Raw genomic sequence first — 24,358 nt, forward strand, 5'->3', positions numbered from 1 at the left:
AGGACTACGACTACGAGATCCTTTACCATCCTGGTAAAGCGAATGTGGTTGCAGATGCTTTGAGCCGCAAGTCAGCTGGGTCTTCGGCCCCAGCGGTATGTATGAGGATAGCAGTGGACTCTCCGCTTGTGAGTTTGATCAGAGATGCCCAGGTTGAGGGCATGCGACCAGAGAATTGGAAACTGGAGAGGATCAAGGGTGAGAATACCCGATTTGAGCAGGATAGTCGGGGATTATTGACCCGATGCGGTCGGGTTTGGGTCCCGATGTCTGGTGGAGTTAGGCAGATGATTATGGAGGAGGCTCATAAGTCTCATTTCTCTATTCACCAGGGGGCCACCAAGACGTACCGGGATTTGTGTTAGGAATAAATCCGAGATGACGAATGCGGAATATCAAAAACAATCAAGAATCAATCACCAACATATGCAAGTAGTCTGATAAAGGTTTTTCTTGTATTGATTATGAGATGAACGTACAGAGAAAACCCTAATCTGGTCAAAAGCTCACACCAAAAGTAAACCTAATTATTATTTATGGGGAACAATAAATATCTACCATAAATATAAAATCTATGCCTAATATAAAAACCAATGCCTTAGAAGAGCTCGATTAAGAACTTCTACTGTAAAGGCATCGTAGGGAATCATAAAATGATTAACCCTAAAAAGGCTTCCCTAAATAACCAAATATGCCAAATCATTTTCAATATCTTAAATACTCAACAATCTCCCCCTAGATGTTGAAACTGATGAAGATCACGATTTCCGATCTTCTTGGCATTTCTCCCCCTAAATTGTGAGAATCATCAGTACATGGGGTCTTTGAAGCGAGAGAAATAAGAATAATCTTCCAAATACGAACTCCCCCTTGAATAATCATCACTCCCCCTTGAATCTTCAACAAATACCATGGAGAGAATCCGGAAAGTTAAGAAGAATCACGAACAATCTTCAAAACCCGTTAGATATGATGAAATAAATCGCTTTAGCAAAAACCCAATCTTCAAAAATTAAAACCGAAAAATAACAAAAAATAATTTTATATTTTTTGATTTTTTAAATTTAGACAAAAGAATAGAAAAAGAAGCAATTTATTTTAGAAGGGTTTGAAAAGAATAAGACCAAAGAAAAGATTAGAAACAAAAATATTTTGGAAGGAAGGGGTAAAAGTGGTAAAATCGCAAAAGATTGAAAAGAATTTTGGATATGGCGTAAAATATGGGAGGTTCTGAAAGTCAGGGGGCCAAAATTAAAAATACTACCCTTTTCCTTCATTGTAACGTTGAAATAAAAAAATATCTTCCAATGGGGGCGGAAACTGTAAATATTGCAAATACTCAGGGACCGGAATTGAAACTTTTAGTCATCTTCTTCGTTCAATTAGAGAACGACGCTTCTTTGACTTTCAAAACTCAAAATCGAAGAAAATAAACTTCCAGTGCAACGATTTCAGAAGACGGCGAACCATAAGATCTGATTTTGGATTTCCGAAACACAATCTCTCTATTTCCGTTCCGACTGTCTATCCCGATTTTGATTTACCTTTGAATTCCCGTTGCTTATGACAAATCTCCCATGTCAGTTGCGATGGAAGAAAAATCATGATACCAGATAGGTCGATCAAGATTATTAATTACGAGACCTGTTAACAATGAAAGAATCGATTTTTCGATTTCGATTTTGAAGCTGCAAGATCCAATTTTAACACCCAAGAACTGAATGACTTTGCTATCTTGATGAATTCCGATTGCTACGAGTTCGTTTGCGAATCTTCTTTTACAGAGCTGATACACAAAAGTTCCGACACCCAAAGTGAACCAATTTCAAACACGAGCGTGATGTACTGGCAAGCGAACGTCGATACAGAAAAGTGCCGACACCTTGACTCTCGCTCCAATTTCAAATGTATATGGACCGAAAGTGAATTGCAGGTTCGCTCCCAATTAGTTGTTCATGAACCGAAAGCTAATCAAAGACCGAGAGCTAATCAAGGACCGAGAGCGAATTGCAGGTTCGCTTCAATTCCAATTGTAGGTTCGTTCCCTTGATTACACAACCGAAAGCGAAATCAACCGAACGGTCGGCTGTGAACAGTAGTTTCGGTTTCGGCTCTTGTGGGTTCGGTTGTTAATCGAGAGTTCGGTTCTTTAATTGTGAGGTTCGGTTTTGTGACCTTCAATTTCATACCCAAAGCGAAATAGACCGAACGTTCGGTCTATTTCGGTTCCAATTTTTTGCAAGGCGCTTCTTCAGTTTCGCTTTTGTTTGATGTTGATGTTTGTTTCTAAATCTTGAGATCGGTTCTTAATCTGACTTTCGCTTCAAATACATACCCAAACCGAAATCAACTGAACGTTCGGCTGTGAACAGTAGTTTCGGGTTCGGTTCTTGTGAGTTCGGTTGTTAATCGTGAGTTCGGTTCTTTAATTGTGAGGTTCGCTTTTGACTGTTAATCGATGATTGAGAATCAAAGCTCCAATTGGGAACGAAGACGACGACTGTAAAATTGAAATTTTATAACAAATTTATGAATTTCGCCCCTAGAGAAACAACAGAGTAACAAATGCAACCCTTTACATCTTCATTGTAATGAACCGAAACCTCTATTGACCATAAATCCAAAAGCAACCCCTCCTGTTACAGTAAACTGACAAGTTGTACCCTTTTAGCATAAAAGTGTCAGATTTCAGTCTTCTTTCTGCATGAAAATCACTATTCACCCTATCTTTGTCAACTTTTTTTCAACCTTTGTCATTTCCAATACAAAAAAAAGCAATAAATTTGATTTCTTCAACAAGATTTCATATCTTTGACCCAATATTCACCAGATTTCACCAAGATTTTGTCCTTTTTTGTTTTTTTTTTATGTTTTTTTTTGTTTTTTTTTAATAAATAAAGGACAAAACTTTTATGGGACTTTTGGTACCCATTTAAGGTTCAACTTTGAAGTTGGTTTCTTGCATACCCACTTATTTGAAGAAAATCTTTCATCTTCTGAAAATAATACCGTCTTTTTAGTTGGAAAACAAAAATTTCCAAAAACTTCATTGGACCAACCAAATACTCTTTTTTCTTTTCTCCAACTTTTACTATATTCATCTGAAGAAAAATGTGAATAGAACTTTCTTTGAACATTCTTGACTTCAGCTTTCTGAACTTTTCCACAAGCATTGGGCACTTGTACTTTGGGCATCCAAACTTTCTTCATTTTACTCTTGTTCTTTCTCTTCTTCCTCCTTTTCTTATTTCTAGGCTTCAGAAACAAATTTCGGATCTGAACATCTTTGTCTTCTTTCTGAATCTGAACATTTGAAGACTTTTGAACACAATCCTTAGGAGTTTGATAAATATGAACATCTTGAATTATTGGCTTTCTGTAGGGAACCAATCCTTCAAAGATATCATCAGAACACAATAAATCATCTGTTGTTGTTCTAATAGAACAAAATGTCTTTACTTTCATGACTTCCAAAGATTTACTTTGAGATTCATTTTCAGAACAACTAAAATCAGATTGTAATTCATCTGAAACACATGAACCACTTGACTCCCCCTCAACAATAACATCTGGAGTCATCTTTTCTTCAGAAACATGAGGAACATTATGAACTTCTTCTTTTTCTTTTTCAGCCCTTTTTATCTTCAACATTTGTTTATGTTCCCGATTTAAATGTTCATATATAATATGAAATTGTTCTACTATTCTCTCATCCTCTCTTAACTCATGGTGATTAACAGATGAGTATCTAGATATTTTCTTATCAACAAGAAGATTATACAACTCAGGAATATCATTCAACATAGATCGGCCACTGATTTGAAACATGGTCACTTTGTTAACACCATAGATTGGTTTAGTAACCTTTAATCCAAGTTCTAAAATGGAGTCAAACAATAAATTCGTTTTATCCATTAGATCTTCAACAAATGATAGAACTTGAAGAGAGATAAAGTAGATCTGATAAAGATTCTAGAGAGAAAAACGGATCTGAAAGGATTTTTAGTGAGAGAAAACAAATCTGAACACGAAAATTCAAATAAACACGAAAATTTTCTTCTAACTCTCTTCCAGAACACGATTCAAGAACAAATCAGATGAAATGATGAGTAGAAGATAACAGATCTGAACAAGATTTTTCAATAAAAACGAGGTAAAGACTTTTTCTTTTCAGAAAACTTACAAAACTTGAAGAACAAGGTGAGATTCATGATAAAATATAGCCATAAACAAGATCGATTCTTGCAAAAATCGCTGAGATCTACAAGAACCCGCTCTGATACCACTTGTTAGGAATAAATCCGAGATGACGAATGCGGAATATCAAAAACAATCAAGAATCAATCACCAACATATACAAGTAGTTTGATAAAGGTTTTTCTTGTATTGATTATGAGATGAACGTACAGAGAAAACCCTAATCTGGTCAAAAGCTCACACCAAAAGTAAACCTAATGATTATTTATAGGGAACAATAAATATCTACCATAAATATAAAATCTATGCCTAATATAAAAACCAATGCCTTAGAGGAGCTCGATTAAGAACTTCTACTGTAAAGGCATCGTAGGGAATCATAAAATGATTAACCCTAAAAAGGCTTCCCTAAATAACCAAATATGCCAAATCAGTTTCAATATCTCAAATACTCAACAAGTTGACCAAGAGCGCCCATTTCTTGGCGATTCAGGAGAGATCGTCGGCCGAAAAGTTGGCCGACGTGTACGTTCGCGAGATCGTGTCTCGCCACGGGGATCCCGTTTCCATTATCTCCGATCGGGATGTCAGGTTTACGTCCCGTTTCTGGCAGAAATTCCACGAGGATCTGGGCACGCGGTTGCACTTCAGCACGTCATTCCATCCTCAAACTGATGGTCAGAGCGAGCGGACCATTCAGACCCTCGAGGATATGCTGAGGGCGTGTGTCATTGATTTTGGTGGGAGCTGGGATTCCCACCTACCGCTTGCAGAGTTCGCTTACAACAACAGCTATCATTCCAGCATTGGCGCCCCGCCATTTGAGCTGTTGTACGGGCGGAGATGTCGCACCCCGGTTTGTTGGGGTGAGGTTGGTCACAGGGTGATGGGTCGGACGGAGGTGGTCTTGCAGACTACCGAGAAGATTCAACAGATTAGGCAGCGGCTGCAGACCGCTCAGAGTCGGCAGAAGAGCTACGCCGACAGGCGTCGATCTGAGTTGGAGTTCCAGGTGGGTGACATGGTACTCCTGAAGGTCTCACCATGGAAGGGTGTGATCCGCTTCAGGAAGAGGGGGAAATTAGGTCCCCGATATATTGGGCCGTTCAGGATCGTTGCCAGGGTTGGCGGATGAGCTTAGTCGGATCCACAGTACTTTCCACGTTTCGCAGTTGCGGAAGTGCATTGTGGACCCGGAGGCAGTGGTGCCACTGGATGACATTCAGGTTGATGAGCGCCTGAATTATATTGAGAGGCCGATTGCTGTTTTGGAAAGGAAAGTGAAAGTCCTGCGCAACAAGGAGGTTCTGTTGGTGAAGATACAATGGGAGCATCAGAGGGGATCCGAGTGGACATGGGAGTCGGAGGCTGAGATGCGGGAACATTACCCGGAGTTATTCGCTACAGCACACTTCGAGGACGAAGTCTAAGTTAAGTGGGAGAGAATTGTAACATCCCAACCGCCAGCTAACTTTATTATTCCATTAATATTTCATGTTTTAAGGTCTACTCGACGAGTTGACGCTATGAATCGTCGAGTAGCAGCGGGCTAGGATACGTCAATTAATGAGTGACTCGTCGAGTCGGCATGAGGGACTCGACGAGTAGGAGCTGGCAGTGGAAACCCTAATTTTCAGGGTTTTTGCACCCTATATATTGGACCATTAGCGCCTCCTACTGTCCTCTATCACCCCTTGAGAGCCAGAAACCCTAATTTCCGTGAGTGTGAGCTTGGAGAGTGTATTGGAGCTTTAAGGAGTGATTTTGTGAAAGGAACTTGTAGATCAAGAGGCTAGCATCAAGGGTTTTGTGTGGATCTAGAGTCTACTTCAGCTTGGGCACGTTTTAGAGGTAACCAGCTGTCACCTTAACCTCTTTTCTCCTAGAATCATTCATAAGTGAAGACTAGGGTTTTCTTTAGCTATTTATGAAGGGATTATGGTTTGGGAGCTAGATCTGAAGTTGAAACTTCAGATCTGAACCTCTTTTGAGTCCTAAGTCCATAAAGTTTCCAGCTCTTGCAAGGATGAGACTCTCCTAAGGTGTAAAGTTCCATTAGGAGCTTAGATTGGTCATTTAGAACCTTTAGGGCCTTGCATGTGTGTAAAGTTTGCAACTGTACGTGATAATCATGCCTTAGAAGCTTGGATCTGTAATCTGGAACCTTGGCATGGCTTAAAAAGTGTCTGCATGGATTAAGCTCTGCAAGGACTCGGCGAGTCTTATGAAGATGGTCATGAACTCGTCGAGTTGATGAACAAACTCGATGAGTCCGTTGAAGATTGCCTTGAACTCGGCGAGTCGTTCGAAGACTCGGCGAGTCGGCTAGGGTTTCTCCCAATTCTTGGACACGTATGAACTCGGCGAGTAAAAGGGGAACTCGACGAGCCAATCAAGGATTTCACGACTTCTCGAGTTCAGGAAGGACTCGACGAGTCGGTAAACTACACTCGACGAGTCGAGTCAACATGGACTGTTGACTTTGACTGTGGACTTTGACTTTGACCAATAATTGACCAGTTGACTTCTGAGGGTATTCTGGTAATTTGGAAATTTATGAAAAAGGGTTTTATGGTAACTATAGGTGGTAGAGTTCGTGTTGGTGATCTGGGAGTTGAGCTTTCTGGTTTCAGACGTCAGTTGCGAGGTGAGTTATCCTCACTATATCAACAGGGTCTAAGGCACCAAGGCCGGCCCTTATGGATTTGTATTTGGATTATTACATGATATGTGCATTGTTTCGCATCCTGTTAGTTAGGATGGTGATATGCTTATGCTTAGTGATCGGGTTCGGTCGATATCCTAGTTACAGGGTTATGCTATGATATGACCTGGGTAGGTCGGTGTCCTGGTTTTAGGACGTTGCTATGCTATTTAATATGTTAGATCGGTTTGTCTGTTATTATGATAGCCTATGAATGTATATGCACATGTTGTTTGATTTGGGTGTTGGGTTGAGGTGGTCCTCCTTTGTGCTGAAGGCCAACATACCCAGGGCGGTCCGGATAGACTACAAAACCCAAGAGGGTATGATAGTCAGACTGAAGGCTCGGCGAGCGGTCCGGATAGGCTGAAGGCCCTGCGAGGCGGGCCAGACGTGCCGAAGGCTCGGAGAGCAGTCCAGATAGACTGAAGGCCTGCGAGGCGGTCCACTCAGGCTGAAGGCTCATTACGCTTGCTGTTTGGTTATATGTTTGTATGACATGGTTATGTGGTTGGTATTATGGGGGATAGCTCACTAAGATTTCAGGCTTACAGTTTCAGTTGCTATTTCAGGTACCTCTGGCGATCGCGGGAAGGCGAAGGCATGATCGTACCGCTCCTCTCGCTGTTATGACTTTTATGATTTGATACTGGGATACTCTGATAACTATATTTTGAAAACAAACTATGTAATGACTTAATGGATTAAAATGTTTTAAAAGTTTAAATTGGCTTGAATTTTTGGGTGTTACACATGTAGAAAAAGAATAGACCGCCCAAGGTATATGATGAATCGTGGAATCAAGTATTAATCAAACTCAGAGTAAAACGAATGCAGATTGAACAAACAATGTAAATAAGATCTGGTTTCTGCTCATTTATGCTTTCAACGTTTACAGAGAAAAATAGACTGGTTCTGTAAAGTCCTTTTGTCTAACTCTAGTAAAGTTCCATATTTATAGGAACAGTGAAAGCATACAAAAAATACTAAGGCATTGACACTTAAGCTTCGTACGGAATACACCTTAGTAAATAAACTTAACAAACATTCGAAGGGTACAAAAGACTTCGACATATTACAACTAAATTCGACCCTTACAATCTCCCCCTTTGTAATAATGTCGACCTTCGTCAGTTCAAGAGTATCTGTATAGCATACAGCATTACCCTTCGAATCTCAGTGTACCACGAGATAATCTTCTTCAGCTCCTTCTTATCTCCTTCATTATTCTTCTTGCATCTATTCATACGAACAATGAAATTCGTATATTGGGATGTTGTGTATCTTTCCACTTCGGAAGCTTGGAATAGGAATATTTTAGCCTTCCAATTTTTATCCTTCCCAGCAAAGACCAAGCCAAACGACTTCAAACAAATTTCCCCGTCTGCATACTTCTTCAACTCAGGTTCAGTTAAAGGAAGTTTCATTGGAACTTTCACTTTCAATCCCTTTGCAGTAGCTAACTCAACATCGGTAAGAGCTAAACACTCATAGTAGTTGTCAATGAAAATATTGATGTGAGCAAGCCCAAGTCGAAAAACTTCAGGATCAGTTTCTCGAAGATATGAAGCATCTTTATCCTTTAACAACAATACAACTTTTATCAGATCATACAAGTTCATCAAAGGAAAATTTGCCATTGAGAAATCACAAACTTGACCATTTGCCCTCGAAACAAAGAAGCGAAGATTATGCATCATATTTTCGAATAACACATCCCTCTTTATACTTATCACCTTCTTTATCTTCACGAGTGACCAAATTTCCTCTGGAAGCTTTCCAAGTACAGCATGAAATCTGATTTTCATGTATGTGTACTCATCATCATTGTCAAACTTCTCAGCAATTTTATACTGAGCCATAATAAACATCATCTCATTAACAGGAAAATCCAGTTGATTCATGTCTGTGTTGAGAACAACATAGCTCTGCTTCGGCTTCTTTTCAAAAGCATACATACGATTATATGCAACTTTCAACTCAATCGTTTCATAGTTGTAATGCTTTGAAGGATCACCCTTGTTCATTCCAGGTGGATCGTTCGCACGAAGTCGCATTATGCTTTGCACAATTCGTAACTTTTCAACCTCAGCCTCTGCTTCAGCTTTCTTTTCCTCCTTCAATTTTTCGATCAAAATTATTTTTCCTTTATCTTTGATCGAAGAGCCACCAACATTTTCTTTAGGATTTGAACTACTGCCACCTTCCCCAATCATAATTCCTTTAGAGATTGGCTTCGTGAGAATTGGCACCGTAGTAACAATTGTTGAAGTAACTGGCTCAGCTGTTGACATAATTGGTTTTGTTGTTGGAATCTTCGAAGAAAACACCGTTCCAACAACCTTTGCATCTGCATGCAAATCTTCACCACCAGCCTTCGTACCACCAACTTTCTTCTCTCCCCCTTGCACCCCTGTGTAAACAGGTCGGGCATCCATTGGAAGAAGGCTCGAAATTTGAGAAAGAGGAGCCAATTGCTTATGTAAAATGGCTTCTAAATGGTTGAACTTCTGAGACAAAAATTTCGGAGTAATCAACGAAGATGAAACTGGTTTTACAGTTAAATCTTTCAGCTCCATCAGCAGCTTGAGCACTTCCATAAAACTTTGATTTTCCGTTGTAGAAAGTTGAGTAAGTTGAGGACTCAAATTTTCATACAACTTGACATATTTGGTAACAACATCACAAATAATGTCAACTTTTTGATTTATCGAAGCATAATCCCTTTGCACGATTGCAATCTCCTTTTGCATATCCTGACGAAGTTCCTGAATTTGCGAATTCACATCCTCCCTGACTTTCTTTACATCCTGAACGAATAACACATGTCGTTCCTTCACCAAATTCTTGAATTCTTTCACCTCCCCTCTAAACATCGAAGTTAGAGAATTCACTCTTAACTCATCATTCTGATCATTGTGATCAACCTTCTCCAAGTGTCTAGTCTCCGAGTCTCGAACCATTCCATAAACTTTACTCACCACCTTTGCTTCGAAGGTTTTCAACAAACTGTCAACTTCCATACTGGACACAGACGAACTACTCCCCAAATCTGCTTGAGATTGAAGAATAGAATTTAATTTCTTGTTTAGAATCTTGAATTGTTTCATCGTCATCAACATATGATCAGAAAAGTTGTCTTCTTCATCATCAAACTCCAAATCTTCAAACATTCCTCCAAAACCTCCGTTGTCACTATCAGTTTCAACAACATGTGAACCTTTAACAGGTGAATCGATTTTGGGTGGATCAGTGTATTGAGATGGAAAAAGAGTTGTAAAAGGTTGATGGAGAATGTTTTCAAAGGTAGGTGAATTTGTAGTATTCGGAACAATAAAAGGAGGTAATGAAACGAAAGTATCCTTTATCGAAGATGCAGGAATACCTTGAGTTGTAGCACCAACTTCTCTGTTAGACTCTCCTTCACCCATATTGATATTTACAACCGTATCAGATACGTGTGTAAAAATGCCTGAAGGTCGAACCTCCTCAGTATGTTATTCAGTTAACGAAACTTCGGGTGGTATGACAGTAGTCTTCTCAGGAGTAGATAGAGATTGAAAAATAATTGTTTCTGGTGTTTCAGGAACTATCTCTTCTTCGGACGACTCCTCTTGTATAACCAACTTTCGTTGCCTTTTCTTCTTCTTTGAAATGTGTTTAGCCACGTCTTCAGCTCTACGTTTCTTTGACAAAGGCGAAACAGGAGCTGGAACCTCACGAAAAATTACTCCTTGATGAGAAAGTTGTGGTTTACGAACATTTGAAGGAGAAGATTTGAACAAACCATCTGAAGATTTTCTTGAACCCCGAGTCCTCTTCTTTAATCTTCGAAAAACACCAGATTTTGAAGGAATTTTCTCCTTAACTAGAGTATCATCAACAGGTTTCATTGGCTTGATTACAACAGTCGAAACATTTACTTCTGGCTTCTCAGGCTTCTTTGGGGACAGCTTGGATTCGTGCACATGCTTCTCAGGAGACTTCTTAGTTTCGTGCACCGGCTTCTCAGGTGTAGCCTTTTCATCCTTCTTAGAACGTTTTGGTTTCTTCGAAGGACCATCCTCTTCTTTCGACAATAACTTTCCAGTCGCAACATCAGGATTGATTGTTTTCAAGTACTCAACCAACACCGAATTTGTTGGCTCAACCCTCTTTAGAACTGCATCAGGAATCCTGGCAATATGTGTGAACACTTCCATATCATCATAAACTTCCTTTGGGAAGTGATACTTCATAAACTCAGCTCTTTCTTCATCAGCAGGTACTGCAATTCCTTCTTTTTCATAAAAATAACCAAGGATCAAACTCCAATACCTAGCACACGAAATGCCTTGAACCACATTCTTGTTTTCGACACTCTTTTGGAATTCCTTCCACAGTTGTGTAGAGTAATAGACTGAAAGATCATAGTACAATCCTGCCACCATCGCATAAACCTCCATGCGACCTTTGTCTAATCTAACACTTCGACCAGTCAAGCATCAAAGAAAATTTCCGAACAAGAAATTCTAAACAGTTGGAAGAGCTGACTTCTTGAAATCACTAATCTTCGTGAGTGGGGGTTGATGACCCATCTCGTTAAACATGTGAACAACTTGTGCATAAGTGAGATCAGTAATAAGTTGAGAATTGGGAATATCAGAATCTGGCAAAAGATCTTCTTAGACAAACGGATTTTCTTGTCATTCACCAGTTGAAAAGTGATGATATCCATTGCTTTGCTATACGTAGCAGTGGATCCTGCCTGTGAAAGCTAAGAGAGAAGAACTGCGAACGAGTTGAACATCGCCTTCGAAAGAACAGAACTCTTCAATGCTACGATTAACATCTTCAACTCTTCAGGATATAAAGACACATCCCCTTCCACTTGATAATTAGTGCTTTGAATCTTCATTATTGGTTGAGAAGTGATGTATTCGGTTGTTCGAGAAGCAGAATCAACACCAGCCATGATTAGGGTTTTGAAGATTTGAAGAACAGAGAGAATTTGGGTAATTTTTTTTTTCTTTTGTGAGCGTAAAGAGACAAAGAACCCGTAAATACCCTTTTTATATGTAACCCTGAATTTTGAATTGAACGCGGGATAAGCATTAATTGAGATCTGACGTGGCACGTTGAAAATCGCACCAGTCTGCCAATAAAGTTGTCATGCGTCAAAAAGTAACTGTCACACCGCCTTGAAACCAGGACTGAATACAAAACGTCTCATCAGACAGTCTGTTTGAGTCACCTCAAAGAATAGTAACCGTCACCAACCTTCGGATTGAGGTTAAGCTCTTTCGTCTTTGGGTTTAGAGACGAAGTCATTTGCTAGACTGTCGAAATCATCATCCTGAGTTGGTATTACTCAGAACCTCAAGGATTTCGTGTGTGAAGTGTGCCAAAGAAAAGATAAGAAGCAAATTAACGAAAATTTGAATCTGTGATGTCAAAAAAAATTTCGACACAAAAGAAGATAAACCCCGGGCAAAGGTTGCTTCATTAATTATCAAGAGAGATAATCAACTGCTTGTGTATGTTCCCGTGAATTACAATCGAGTACTTATAGAGAAGTATCGAAGGGCTTCTTTTGTTAGGCTTATCAGGTGGTTTATAATTTCGTTACATATCAACCTAAACATAAGGTGAGTAATTGTAACGGAAATTACTTGTTTGACCAGTGTAGTCAGTGACAAGTATGATTTGAATTATGTTGATAGTAACTTTGAAAGCAAATGAAACTCATACAGAAATCATATTCATGAAAAATGTTTGTTCTGGATCCTCTTGGGTAACAAACATCGTGGGCTTCGATAGTTTGATCAAGATCACTCATGAGAAAGGAATATGATTTTGAGTTTCAAAAAATGGTACTGAAACAAATGTTTCTTCAAAACTGGAACATAGTTCCCCGTCAATTCCTTACGAAGATAGAAAGTTGGGTTTCACTTTCATGACGGCCTCATGATGTCAGATCATTAACACAAAATTTGGTTATATCTAAATCTTGATGGGTCGAATCAAAGATCTCTTGGACATATGTCTTCGTGTGTGCAAGTGTAAAAATTTGGTGATGAAAAAGATTGGTTTTAAGTAACGAATTGTACCTCTGTTATTTTCGGACAAAACAGATAACTCTTAGCTCATGTGAGAAGAGTAAGGTAGCTCAATTGACTAATGTGAATATAAGCCTGACTTGGGAAGAAATTTTCGTATGAAAAATTTCATTAAGGCTTTCGTAAACACACATTGAGTCTATAGAGGCTTGGGTCAACATGCTGCAGCATGCTTCTAGGGACAGTCTAACTAGTACATAGTTGTCGAAAGTTCACCTTCCCATAGAAACACAAGCATGACCCTTGAAAAAAATTTCGTGTAATCTGCACAAAGAAAAAAAAAACAAAGAAAATAACAAAAATCTTTTTGATATTTTTGATTTTTCTAACAGAAAGAAAATATTTTTGTGTGTTTGTGAATTTTTCGAAAAAGAAAACAATTAACAAAAGAAAATCTTTTTGGATTTTTTTTGATTTTTCGAAAAGAAAACAACAAAACGAAAATAAAATCTTTTTGGAGTTTTTGATTTTTCGAAAATAAAACTAAGATACAAACTTAAGAAAAACATTTTTAAAAACATACGAAAATTTGTAAACAAACTACAATTTGCCATTCTTACGAAAATTTGGCAAACTAACGAAAATTTTGTACCACATAACCAACATGCAAATTGTCGAATTCGAAGCGTGTCGAAGCGTTGACTATGAACAGTAACCGTTGAATGACGTCTTATTGCCTCTGAATCAACACGTTTGTATAGCACTTCTTTGCTATACATTCGAAATCCTTCCTGGAACAGAACTCGCTTCAATCATTCCCAAACCTGTCAAAATTCGAACAAATGATTTTTCATCCAAAGCTTTTTTAAAAATATCAGCAAGCTGATCAATTGTTTTTACAAAATGAACTTCAATGTTTCCATCTTCCACATGATCTTTGATAAAGTGATAACGAAGAGCTATATGTTTTGTTTTCGAATGTTGTACTGGATTATGACAAATGCGTATAGCACTTTGAGAATCACAGTACAATGGAATCTTTTTCATGTTCACAGCATAATCTCTCAACTGACTTTGGATCCAAATAATTTGTGATGTACAAGCAGCAACTGCAACATATTCGGCTTCAGCAGTAGAAATCGAAACACACGTTTGCTTCTTCGACTGCCAACTAACCAACTTTCCATCCAAAAATTGACAACCACCACTTGTACTTTTTCGATCCAAGGTACACCCTCCTAGATCTGCATCTAAAAATGTCTGAATGAAAAATCCTGTTTTCGAAGGATACCACAATCCTAACGAAAATTTTCCATTGAGATAACGAAATATATTCTTCACAGCTGTTAAATGTGGTTCTCGAGGATTTGCTTGATACCTAGCACAATTACATACAGAAAACATGATATCAGGTCTACTTGCAGTAAGATAAAGAAATGAACCTATCATGCTCCTGTATAAAGTAAGATCAACCGCAGGCATTTCTAACGAAGGTGTTAGCCTTGTGCCAATAGCCATTGGTACTCTTAGCTTCGTGCTATTTGTCATTCCAAATTTTTCGAGCAAATTCCTTGTATACTTTTCCTGATTGATGAAAATGTCTTCTCTGCTTTGATAAATGTTTAAGCCAAGAAAATTATTGATTTTGCCCATCATGCTCATTTCAAATTGGCTTTTCATCAAATTTTCGAATTCACTAGACAAAGCAGGGTCAGTAGAGCCAAAAATAATATCGTCAACATAAATTTGAACAAGCATTAGATGATTCCCAACTTTCTTTCGAAACAATGTGGGGTCAACTGATCCTTGTTTAAATTTCGACTGTTTTAAGAAACTGGTAAGAGTTGCATACCATGCTCTTGGTGCTTGTTTTAACCCATAAACTGCTTTATCTAAAATGTATACATGATAAGGATGCATTTCATTTACGAAACCTGGAGGTTGTTCAACGTAAACAGTTTCTTCAAGTTCGCCATTGAGAAAAGCACATTTCACATCTATTTGATATACATCGAAATCCTTATGAGCTGCATAAGCTAAGAATATTCGAACAACCTCGAGTCTTGCAACAGGGGCAAAAGTTTCTTCATAATCAATCCCTTCTTGTTGCGAATATCCTTTTACAACTAGACGTGCTTTATTTCGTACAATATTTCCATCTTTGTCTGTTTTTGAAAATCCATTTTAACCCGACAATCGAAACATTTTCAGGTTTAGGAATTAATCGCCAAACCTTGTTTCTATCGAATTCAGCCAGTTCAGATTGCATTGCAACAACCCAATCCGAGTGTTCCATTGCAACCTTAACTGTTTTTGGTTCTATTTTCGAGATGAAAACATTGAACATGCAAAATTCTTGATGAGTATTTAATACCTCATTCTTTGCACGAAGCTGAGCTCTTGTTAATACTCCATCTTGAGGATTTCCAATGACTTGATCTTCTGGATGAGTTTTTGTCCATTTCTCTAATGGTGGATATGCTGGATCAAATTCTAAAGGTGCATCTTCGTACAACTTTTCATTTTCAGATCCTGCAACAGAAAGATTATCATTTATTTCGTGAAATTCATCATTTTGATCAAGACTTTCGACAGAATTATCATTTTGATGCTCCCCCTCAACAAGATGCTCCCCCTCACCAACTTCATCCATTCTCCCATTCTCCCCCTCGAAAGAATGCTCCCCCTCAACCAGAGTATTCGAATCCAAGTACTCTCCCTCCACTGGATTATTATGCATACTTTCACCAACTTCTGGAGAATGTGTTATTGAATTAACATCTTCAATAGTTTGAGGGATTTGCAAGTCATCAGTATGCTTCAACAATTCAGATTGTTGGTTATCATTTGCACGAACTTCAGCATCTACAGCCTTGTCAGGAATACCAAAAATTAAATCATAATCAAAATCAGATGAATTCACAATGTCAGATTCATTTGTTGATTCATTAATAATTGGCTTTTGTTCGAATTGTTTTTCAACTTGTTTGACATAATTATCATCAAAAGTAAGATTAAATGTCTCTTCGACTTTGCGTGTGTGCTTGTTTAACACTCTGTATGCAACCGAATTGTGCGAATATCCCAAGAAAATTCCTTCGTCAACTTTTGCTTGAAATTTCGAAAGCTTGTCCTTGAGATTCATGATAAAGCACCTACAGCCAAACACATGAAAGAATTTAACATTTGGTTTTTGGTTATTGATTATTTCATATGGAGTGATGTTAAAACGGCGATGAATAAAAGAACGATTTTGAGTAAAACATGCTGTTGACACCGCTTCGGCCCATAGATACTGAGGAAGATTCGCATATGTCAACATAGTTCTTGCTGCTTCACAAAGTGATCTATTTCTTCGTTCAACTACACCATTTTTTTGTGGTGTATATGGAGACGAAAAGTTATGCGAAATTCCTTTCTCAATTAAGTACGAATCCAACATTTTGTTTTTTAACTCAGAGCCATTATCACTCTTGATTTTTCGAACATTCTTTTTCAAACTCATCTCAATTTTCTTGATAAAATCAATCATTGTTTGAGCGACTTCAGATTTTAACCTGAGAAAATACACCCAAGTGAATCTTGAAAAATCATCAACAATAACCAAAATGTATCGTTTCTTGTTGAGAGTTTCAACAGTCGATGGTCCACAGAGGTCAATATGAAGAAGTTCCAACGGTTCCACAATTTTCGAATCTATCACAATTGGATGACCTTTCCTATGATGTTTTCCTTGTTCACAAGCTGCACATAAGGTATCATTGTCAAATTTTAAAACTGGTAAGCCTCGAACAAGATCATCAAGTACCAACTTATTTAAATTGCGAAAATTTAAATGTGATAATCGACGATGCCATAGCCAGCTGATGTCTGATGAAGCTTTAGAAAGTAACCACACTGAAGGTTTGCCAATGATTGGTTTGATATCAAGAGTAAACATGTCACCATGTCATTTGGACTTGAGCAAAACTTCGTTAGTTTCTACATTCAAAATGATGCTACCTTCTTCGTTAAACAACACTTGATTGCCAGTGCCCACAACAAGTTGTGAAACACTTATCAAGTTATGTTGAAGACCTTCTACATAAGCAACACGATTAACAGTGAATTTTCCATTCGTGACTTTACCATATCCTTTCACCTGACATTTGTGATTGTTGCCGAACTTTACAACCCCTGCATTTTCCAAGCTTCGAAAATCTCTTAAATTTTCATTTCGTCCAGGCATGTGACGTGAGCAACCACTATCGATATACCATTTCTCATCATCTTGCTCGTCACATAGCACCTGCATTCAATTAAAGAATTTAGGTACCCAAGGCTTTTTGGGTCCTTGGAAATTAGCTTTGAAAACAGAATGAAATGTAGAACCTTTAACCCAATCACAAACTTTACTTTTGAGACTATCAATTAGGTCAACATCACTAGGTAAAGGAACAGAAACATAAGTTTTTGTTAGTTTGGGATTGTCACTGACACATGCCTTCGTCTTTTTAGATTGAGTATGAACAAGATTTTCTTTCGAAACTGGTTGCCAAGTTTTTACCGAAACGTTCGAATCTTTTGAAGATGAGCTTGCATTTGACGAAGTATTCACATACTTCTCATAAGCTTCATGAATTTGTTGTTGAGAGTATTTCCTTGATTGATACATTCGTCCTTTTCCTTCAAGCCAGTGATCAATGTTTTTGTCACGAGACAACCCTTTTGTGTACGAAACTTCGAAGGTTTGTTTCCTTGCTGGATTTGGAAAATTCGGTTTTTGTGGGATGAAATCAACATTTGATTTCGGTCGAAATGCCATTGCGTATCGACTTCCATCATTGTTCCCAACACTTATGTTTTGAGAAAATCGATTTTGAGATTTTTGTTTTTGAGAAAACCTTGTTTGTTGATTAGAAGAAAATCGTTGTGTTGTTGATTGATTTTGAACACTCGTTGATTTGGTTTTGTTATCTTTGGAAAATGATGAGTTTGAAACTTTCGAAGAATTTGTTTTTGGATGATATTCAGATTTAGTTTTATTTGTTTGAGCGAGGTTTTTCTTTGATCTGAACGAATTGGTGAATTTGAAAACTTGTTTTCAACAAATTTAGACTTTGTGTGTTCATTTGTTTTTAATGACAAACCATTTTGTTGCTTTCGTAACTCCACGGTTTACCATAAAATCTTCTTTCGAGCTTGTCTTTTTGAAATTGCATTTTCTATTGAAAATTTGTCAATTTGTTCTTTAAATTCTTTGGAATTTAATTTGACAACAGTTTCATTTTCCACAACAACTTCTTTTGTAACTTCTTTCACAATTTTCGATTTTTCAACCCATTTGCGTTGTGGTTTTTGTCTTTGAAAAACATACGAATTCTTTGTTAAGGTATTTTCGACTGTGCTTTGATTTGAAAAGAATCCTTCGTCTATTGTCTTCTTGTTGTCATCTTCGACCATTTTGTTGAATTCTGGTTTAATGTTCTCAACATTTCCAGTAGTAACAAACACTTGATTTGGAAAGACAACATCATCAGTACACTTGAAATTAGGATACACCACTTGATTTGTTTCCAAATAATGGGCTCCTTCTTCAGACAACACTTTGTCGAAATTTTCAGTGTCCCCAAATACTTGATCAACAACAACACGAGGAATTTCTTTTTCTGTCGAATCTTTGTTTGATGAGACCTTTTTATTCGAATTGTCATCATCATTTTCATCATCACTGCTATCCGTTTGACTATCTCGGATATCCACAAAATCACAATCTTTCGAAGTAGAAGGTTTGTCAGTGTCAATCTTAACTTCCAAATCCTTAAGTTTTTCTTTTCCTTTAGATTTTGATGCGACATCCTCAATATCCTCAATATCACTAATTTCGCTAATATTGTCAGAGTTATCTTCAATATCGGCAAAATTAGATTGAGAATCAGATGTCGAATTCTCAGTCTTTTTCAAAATTTTGATTTGTTCTGATTTAGATAAAGTATCATTCATTATATCAACTAATGCATTCGTATCCAGACATTCATTAATTTTGACAATTCCATATGCATATCTATCATCTGGGATTTTGTCAAACTCAGCAATAGTTTTCTCACAATCATACGAAATATTATCAACCTTCTCTCTCTCAAAAGCTAGAAAAGGCAATAATTTTCTATGTTGCTCTTTGCTTATTTCACACGAATGATGTAAATCAGTTAATTTTCCATAGAGTCGTTTAGCAGTATTACAGTAGATATTACGTTGTGCTAAAATAAGTTTTACATCACTAGTTAAAGAATCTCTATCGCACATGATGTTTGTGATTTGTAATTCTAAACACTCAACTTTACTTATTTTCGAATCTAAACGCTTCTGGGTCTCTAACAACTGCATTGACAATTTCTTAGCCTCATTGCTAGCAGACACAACAATTGAGTCAAAATAAGTAACAGTTTCATCAAAAGATACTAATTCAGAGTCATAAGCACTTATTGGAATATTAAAAGATTCAAGAATAGAACGTACCTTTGTTGTCATTGGAGACTTGTCAGCAGATTTTGTTACGAAGCATCGTCCTGTCACCTTATTCTTCTCTTCATCCGAATCTTCCTCATACTTCGCATACATAGCACCATACGTTGGGTTACGCATTTCATCATCATCTGATCCCGAAGACCAGATTTGATAAGTGTCATCTTCTTCCTGCTCTCCTTTTGCCACCAAAGACAAATTCTTAGCTTTAGCCCTGACCTCCTCCAGCCTCTCGACATAGTACGCTTCATCCTTGACTTTGTTCTTCTTTTCCTCTTTCTTACAAAGTATACAATCATTCGATAAATGATTTGCTCCATTGCAGTAGTGACAATCCACCCCCGAATCTCCTTTTAACTTTTTCTCATTCTTCACCTTAGTAACTTTTGCATCATTCTTCTCAAACTTCTTCTTCTCCTCACCAACAGCTTTACTCATAAAACCTCCTTTTCCCTTATTTTGCTTGAACTTCGGATTAAACGGCTTCTTGAAAAACTTTTTGACATGATTGTTTGAGTAAAAAGCTATTGCCTCATCGTCCGAATTCATTATAAAACCTTCTTCCTCCTCAGAATCATCTTTTTCGAATGTTTCTTTCTCAAATACTTTGGAGACAAGCGCTAACGGACCTCCCAGACTGAGCTTCGACTCCTCGGCCATTTCATTCACCTCACTTTCGTGAGTTTTCAATTGATTGTACAAATCATTGAGAGTTGAAGTATCAAAACTCTGCTGATTCTTCACCATCATACTCACGCTTCTCCATTCTTTACGAAGACCCATTATGAAAATGAGATTGAATTCGATTGTTGTCCTAGTGATTCCATAACGATTACAGCGATAAATCAACTCATTCAGACGATCATAATAAACTTCAATTGTTTCTACCTCCTTTTGTTTGAAATCCTTCAGCTCCACCAAACATTGCTTAACAGAATTGATTTTAGTCTTCTCGCTTCCTTGAAACTTCTCTTTCAGATTATTCCAGATCTCTTTGGCAGTTGTACAACTCCTAACATAGTTGTACACAACTGGAGGCAATGCACCTCGCAATTCTCTCATGTATCTTTTCTCCAATTTCTTCAAACGATCAGATTGATTTTCAACACTAGAAGTTCCAGAAGATGATCCAATTGGTTGAACATTTGCAGGAGGAATGATATTTCCAGAGATGCAAGACCACAACTCTTCATCGAGTCCATTTAGGTAATCCTGCATGCGATCAGCCCATTGATCATAGTATTCAGGAATAAGCATCGGAATCTTAGTAGAAGATCCGAGCAGATGAGAGAAAGAAGTCATTGAATTGAGATTGAAGTTCGTCATTGATGTACGTATGTTGATTTTTGAGATTTTTGAGAATTCAATGAAAATTTGAAAGCAAAGAGCTGAATTGAATTGAGATTACAAACAGAACACTCGATTCAACAATTCAATTGTAGAATCGAATTACAACTAACGATCTAGAACGAATTTTCACTTCAAAAAGCGCGGAAAATTTTTGAACCAAAATTGATTCAAAAAACCTTTTGAAACGACGTGAAAATCAAATCACAGGTTGTGATTCCTGCTCTGATACCAATTGATGAATCGTGGAATCAAGTATTAATCAAACTCAGAGTAAAACGAGTGCAGATTGAACAAACAATGTAAATAAGATCGGGTTTCTGCTCATTTATGCTTTCAACGTTTACAGAGTAAAATAGACATGTTCTGTAAAGTCCTCTTGTCTAACTCTATTAAAGTTCCATATTTATAGGAACAGTGAAAGCATTCAAAAAATACTAAGGCATTGACACTTAAGCTTCATACGAAATACACCTTAGTAAATAAACTTAACAGACATTCGAAGGGTACAAAAGACTTCGACATATTACAACTAAATTCGACCCTTACAGTATACATTGGACTTAGAGAGCCTAGCTAAGCACAATATAAGGATTCAATTATCATGTGACACGAATTTCTAGCGGTAGGATCGATGCTAAATGAGAGAGTGTCTCCATCATATGACCAAGAAGTGGTAGTACCTACCAGGAATTGAAGGCGTATCAGCAGTATACATAATATGATTAACGGATCAAGTTGTTGATCCAAGTTCGAGTAGACGGTATGGACGTTATCAATAGCAGTTGAGATTAACTAAGAGCCCCTAGTGAAAATTCGTAAGAGTTCAATTTTAGGAGCGAATCATTATTCAAACTTGGGTAAGTGATGGCATTTGCTGAAGACTCAAAAATAGAGACGCCTCATTAGATGAGAAGTTGTTGTAGTTCGGCCTGCAAATAAAGGATATAAGTACTTCCTTTGGGATATAGAATTTAACCAAAACGATAAGAGATCTGTCAAATCTTGATCAAGTTTTATTGGATGAACGACTTCGGTTGGAATTAGAGATCTCAAAAGGATAGTAAGAGACTAGTGTAAATTTTCTAGATATGTTTGTTCAGTTATAGGTCACGAGTGAAACTGTGTATATGTCAATGCCATTCTAGGATTCAAGATAGACTACGTGTTATGACTAGTATTTCTTAAACTAGTAAGTGTGAGCTGATAGAAGACTATAGTCGAAGTATAGCACTCGTAGGTTAATATAGGACGACAGTAGACTTTAACATCCGTATAGTGTAGATTAAGGACCTCTAATCAGTTGTAGTCTAAAATGTTTAATTAAAGAGGATCTGTTGTGATAAGTAGATATCAAGGAAATGATGATGATTGGGTTCCTTTAGGAAAGTTGGATAAGGGTTGTGAGTCCGTAAGACCACTGAAGGATTGATTGTGAGTCTTCAGGCCCGATGGGGATGATAAATAGAGCGATATGGCATCATTATCTCAGTAGTTGGATAGTATCATGATGTGTCATGAGCAGGCATAGGAGCATATTGGTCGAACGATAGTTGTATCTTGATACATGTAAGGTAGTTAGAGCCTTGAAAGAAGGCTCTTGGTGACCTAGTGTTCATTATAATCGAAGTAGACTGAAATATGAGTAAGCCTTATAATGAGTCTCAACAATATTAGAGTATTGGTTCTAGAGTTTTCGATCTAGCAAACCTATTACAATGGTTTTGGTTAAATTTTAGGATGATGGAACACCTGAAAAAGGTATAGAAACCACTTGCAATCTAGATTCGATGTGTTTTAAGGATATGCCATAAGGATTTTATAAGGGCATGTTTCGAAAGGTGGATTCCACTAGGATATTATAGATAAATTTCCATAGTTAATCGCTCGGAAATGCTCCTAGTTAAAGGAAAAAATTGACATTTTACATCCGAAGGCATTCGTCAGTCATAAATTATAAATTATGGAAGTCTAGAAAGACGAATTCCTAGTTTTAAAAGACTTCGCGAGAAGTTTTGGGAGTATGCCTAAGGTAGAAAACGAAGTTCTACAGGTAATATTGATACAAAAACGTCGGCTAGATCATGAGTTGATCTCGATGAATCCAATAAGATAACGTCTAGGTGCGCTAGGAGTAGGATTTCGGGGACGAAATCTTTGTAAGTAGGGGAGAGGTGTAACACCCTGTTTTCACTCTACAGTAGAATATAATATAAACTGTTTGGTTATAAAATTCAAAGTTGAGATATATTACTTTTTAGGCAAAGTAATCAATATAAACGTGTATTAGATGTCAGTTCGATTTCTGTAGATATATAGAATGCTTAAATCTGACTTCAACTAAAAAAGTTATGATTCTTCAAAGTTTTGCGTTCAACCCTATACGATAAAGCATGTTGTAAAATACAAATCGGAGATAGATTTCTTATTAGCCTAACTAATCTAAACGAAAGTTATAGTAATCAAAAAAGCCAGAACATACATATAAAGAATGTCCAACTCTGAATTCATATGAGGAAGTTATGATTTTTCAAAGTTTCAATGCAGTAGTGTGGACACTGAAATCTAAATTCAAAATTGTTGATTGTTAGCTGAGACAATCTAAACAAGATTTCAAGATCTCGTGAATAGGATTCCATTGATATAAAGACAGTAGATAACGGATTTCATATGAAAGAGTTATGATTTTATACACACTTTAACAGTCTAAACCTGTTAAAAATATTACTTCTAAAATAAGTTGAGAATTAGTCTAAATGAAAGTTGTAGTACTCATCAATAGCTAGACATGGATATAAAGAACGTCAAAAGCAGAGCTCGTATGAGGAAGATAAAAAATTTTGAAAATAATAAAAAAAAACTACTCACCCGCATGCGGGAAGGGCGCGACGCACACTTATAGAAGGCTCGGACGTGGCCCACAGAAATTTACACGTGTCACATTTTCAGTGGATCCCTTGCCGACGAAGCTAGGGTGTGGTGTACACGTCCAAAATTTGCCCTATAAATGTATTCAGCCCCTCATTTCATTCCTCACACATCCAAAACTCTTTATTTTGAATTTCTACCCCTTGAGTCTGAAATTCTTAGTAATTAGGATATTTTGGCGAAGCTTTGTGGTCTCTAAGAGCTTGACAATTAGAAGCTATCGGGTCGGAGTTCTACCAGTGCAATTTCAAGCTTTTTGTTAGAAATATTTGTAAGTTAAGCTACACTTACTAGGATTTTAGGGTACCCTATAACTATGTTTATAGTTGTTATTAGGAACCTATACATATCAGATTAGTCATTAATTCCAGTTAAATATTCTGATTCGTCTACTTACGGGAGAGGTGTCTAGAATGGGCACGTTGGCATGGTTGTTGGATTTCAAAAAAGCTATATGCCGGAATGGTCATGCCTCCCAACTGTCCGGCCTGGATGATCCTCATTTGATAGCCATGAAAGTATATTTGGGATTAGTGAAGGATCTAACTTCTACCAGATTGTTGTAGATATTAATAAGTTATAGTATTTTAGGTTAATACTTGATATACATGTTACCTGCCATTTGGACCATCCGAATGAT

This window comes from Lactuca virosa, chromosome 4 (assembly GCF_052849685.1).
Source record: "Lactuca virosa cultivar CGN04683 chromosome 4, Lactuca_virosa_CGN04683_v6, whole genome shotgun sequence".
NCBI classification, from domain to species: domain Eukaryota; kingdom Viridiplantae; phylum Streptophyta; class Magnoliopsida; order Asterales; family Asteraceae; genus Lactuca; species Lactuca virosa.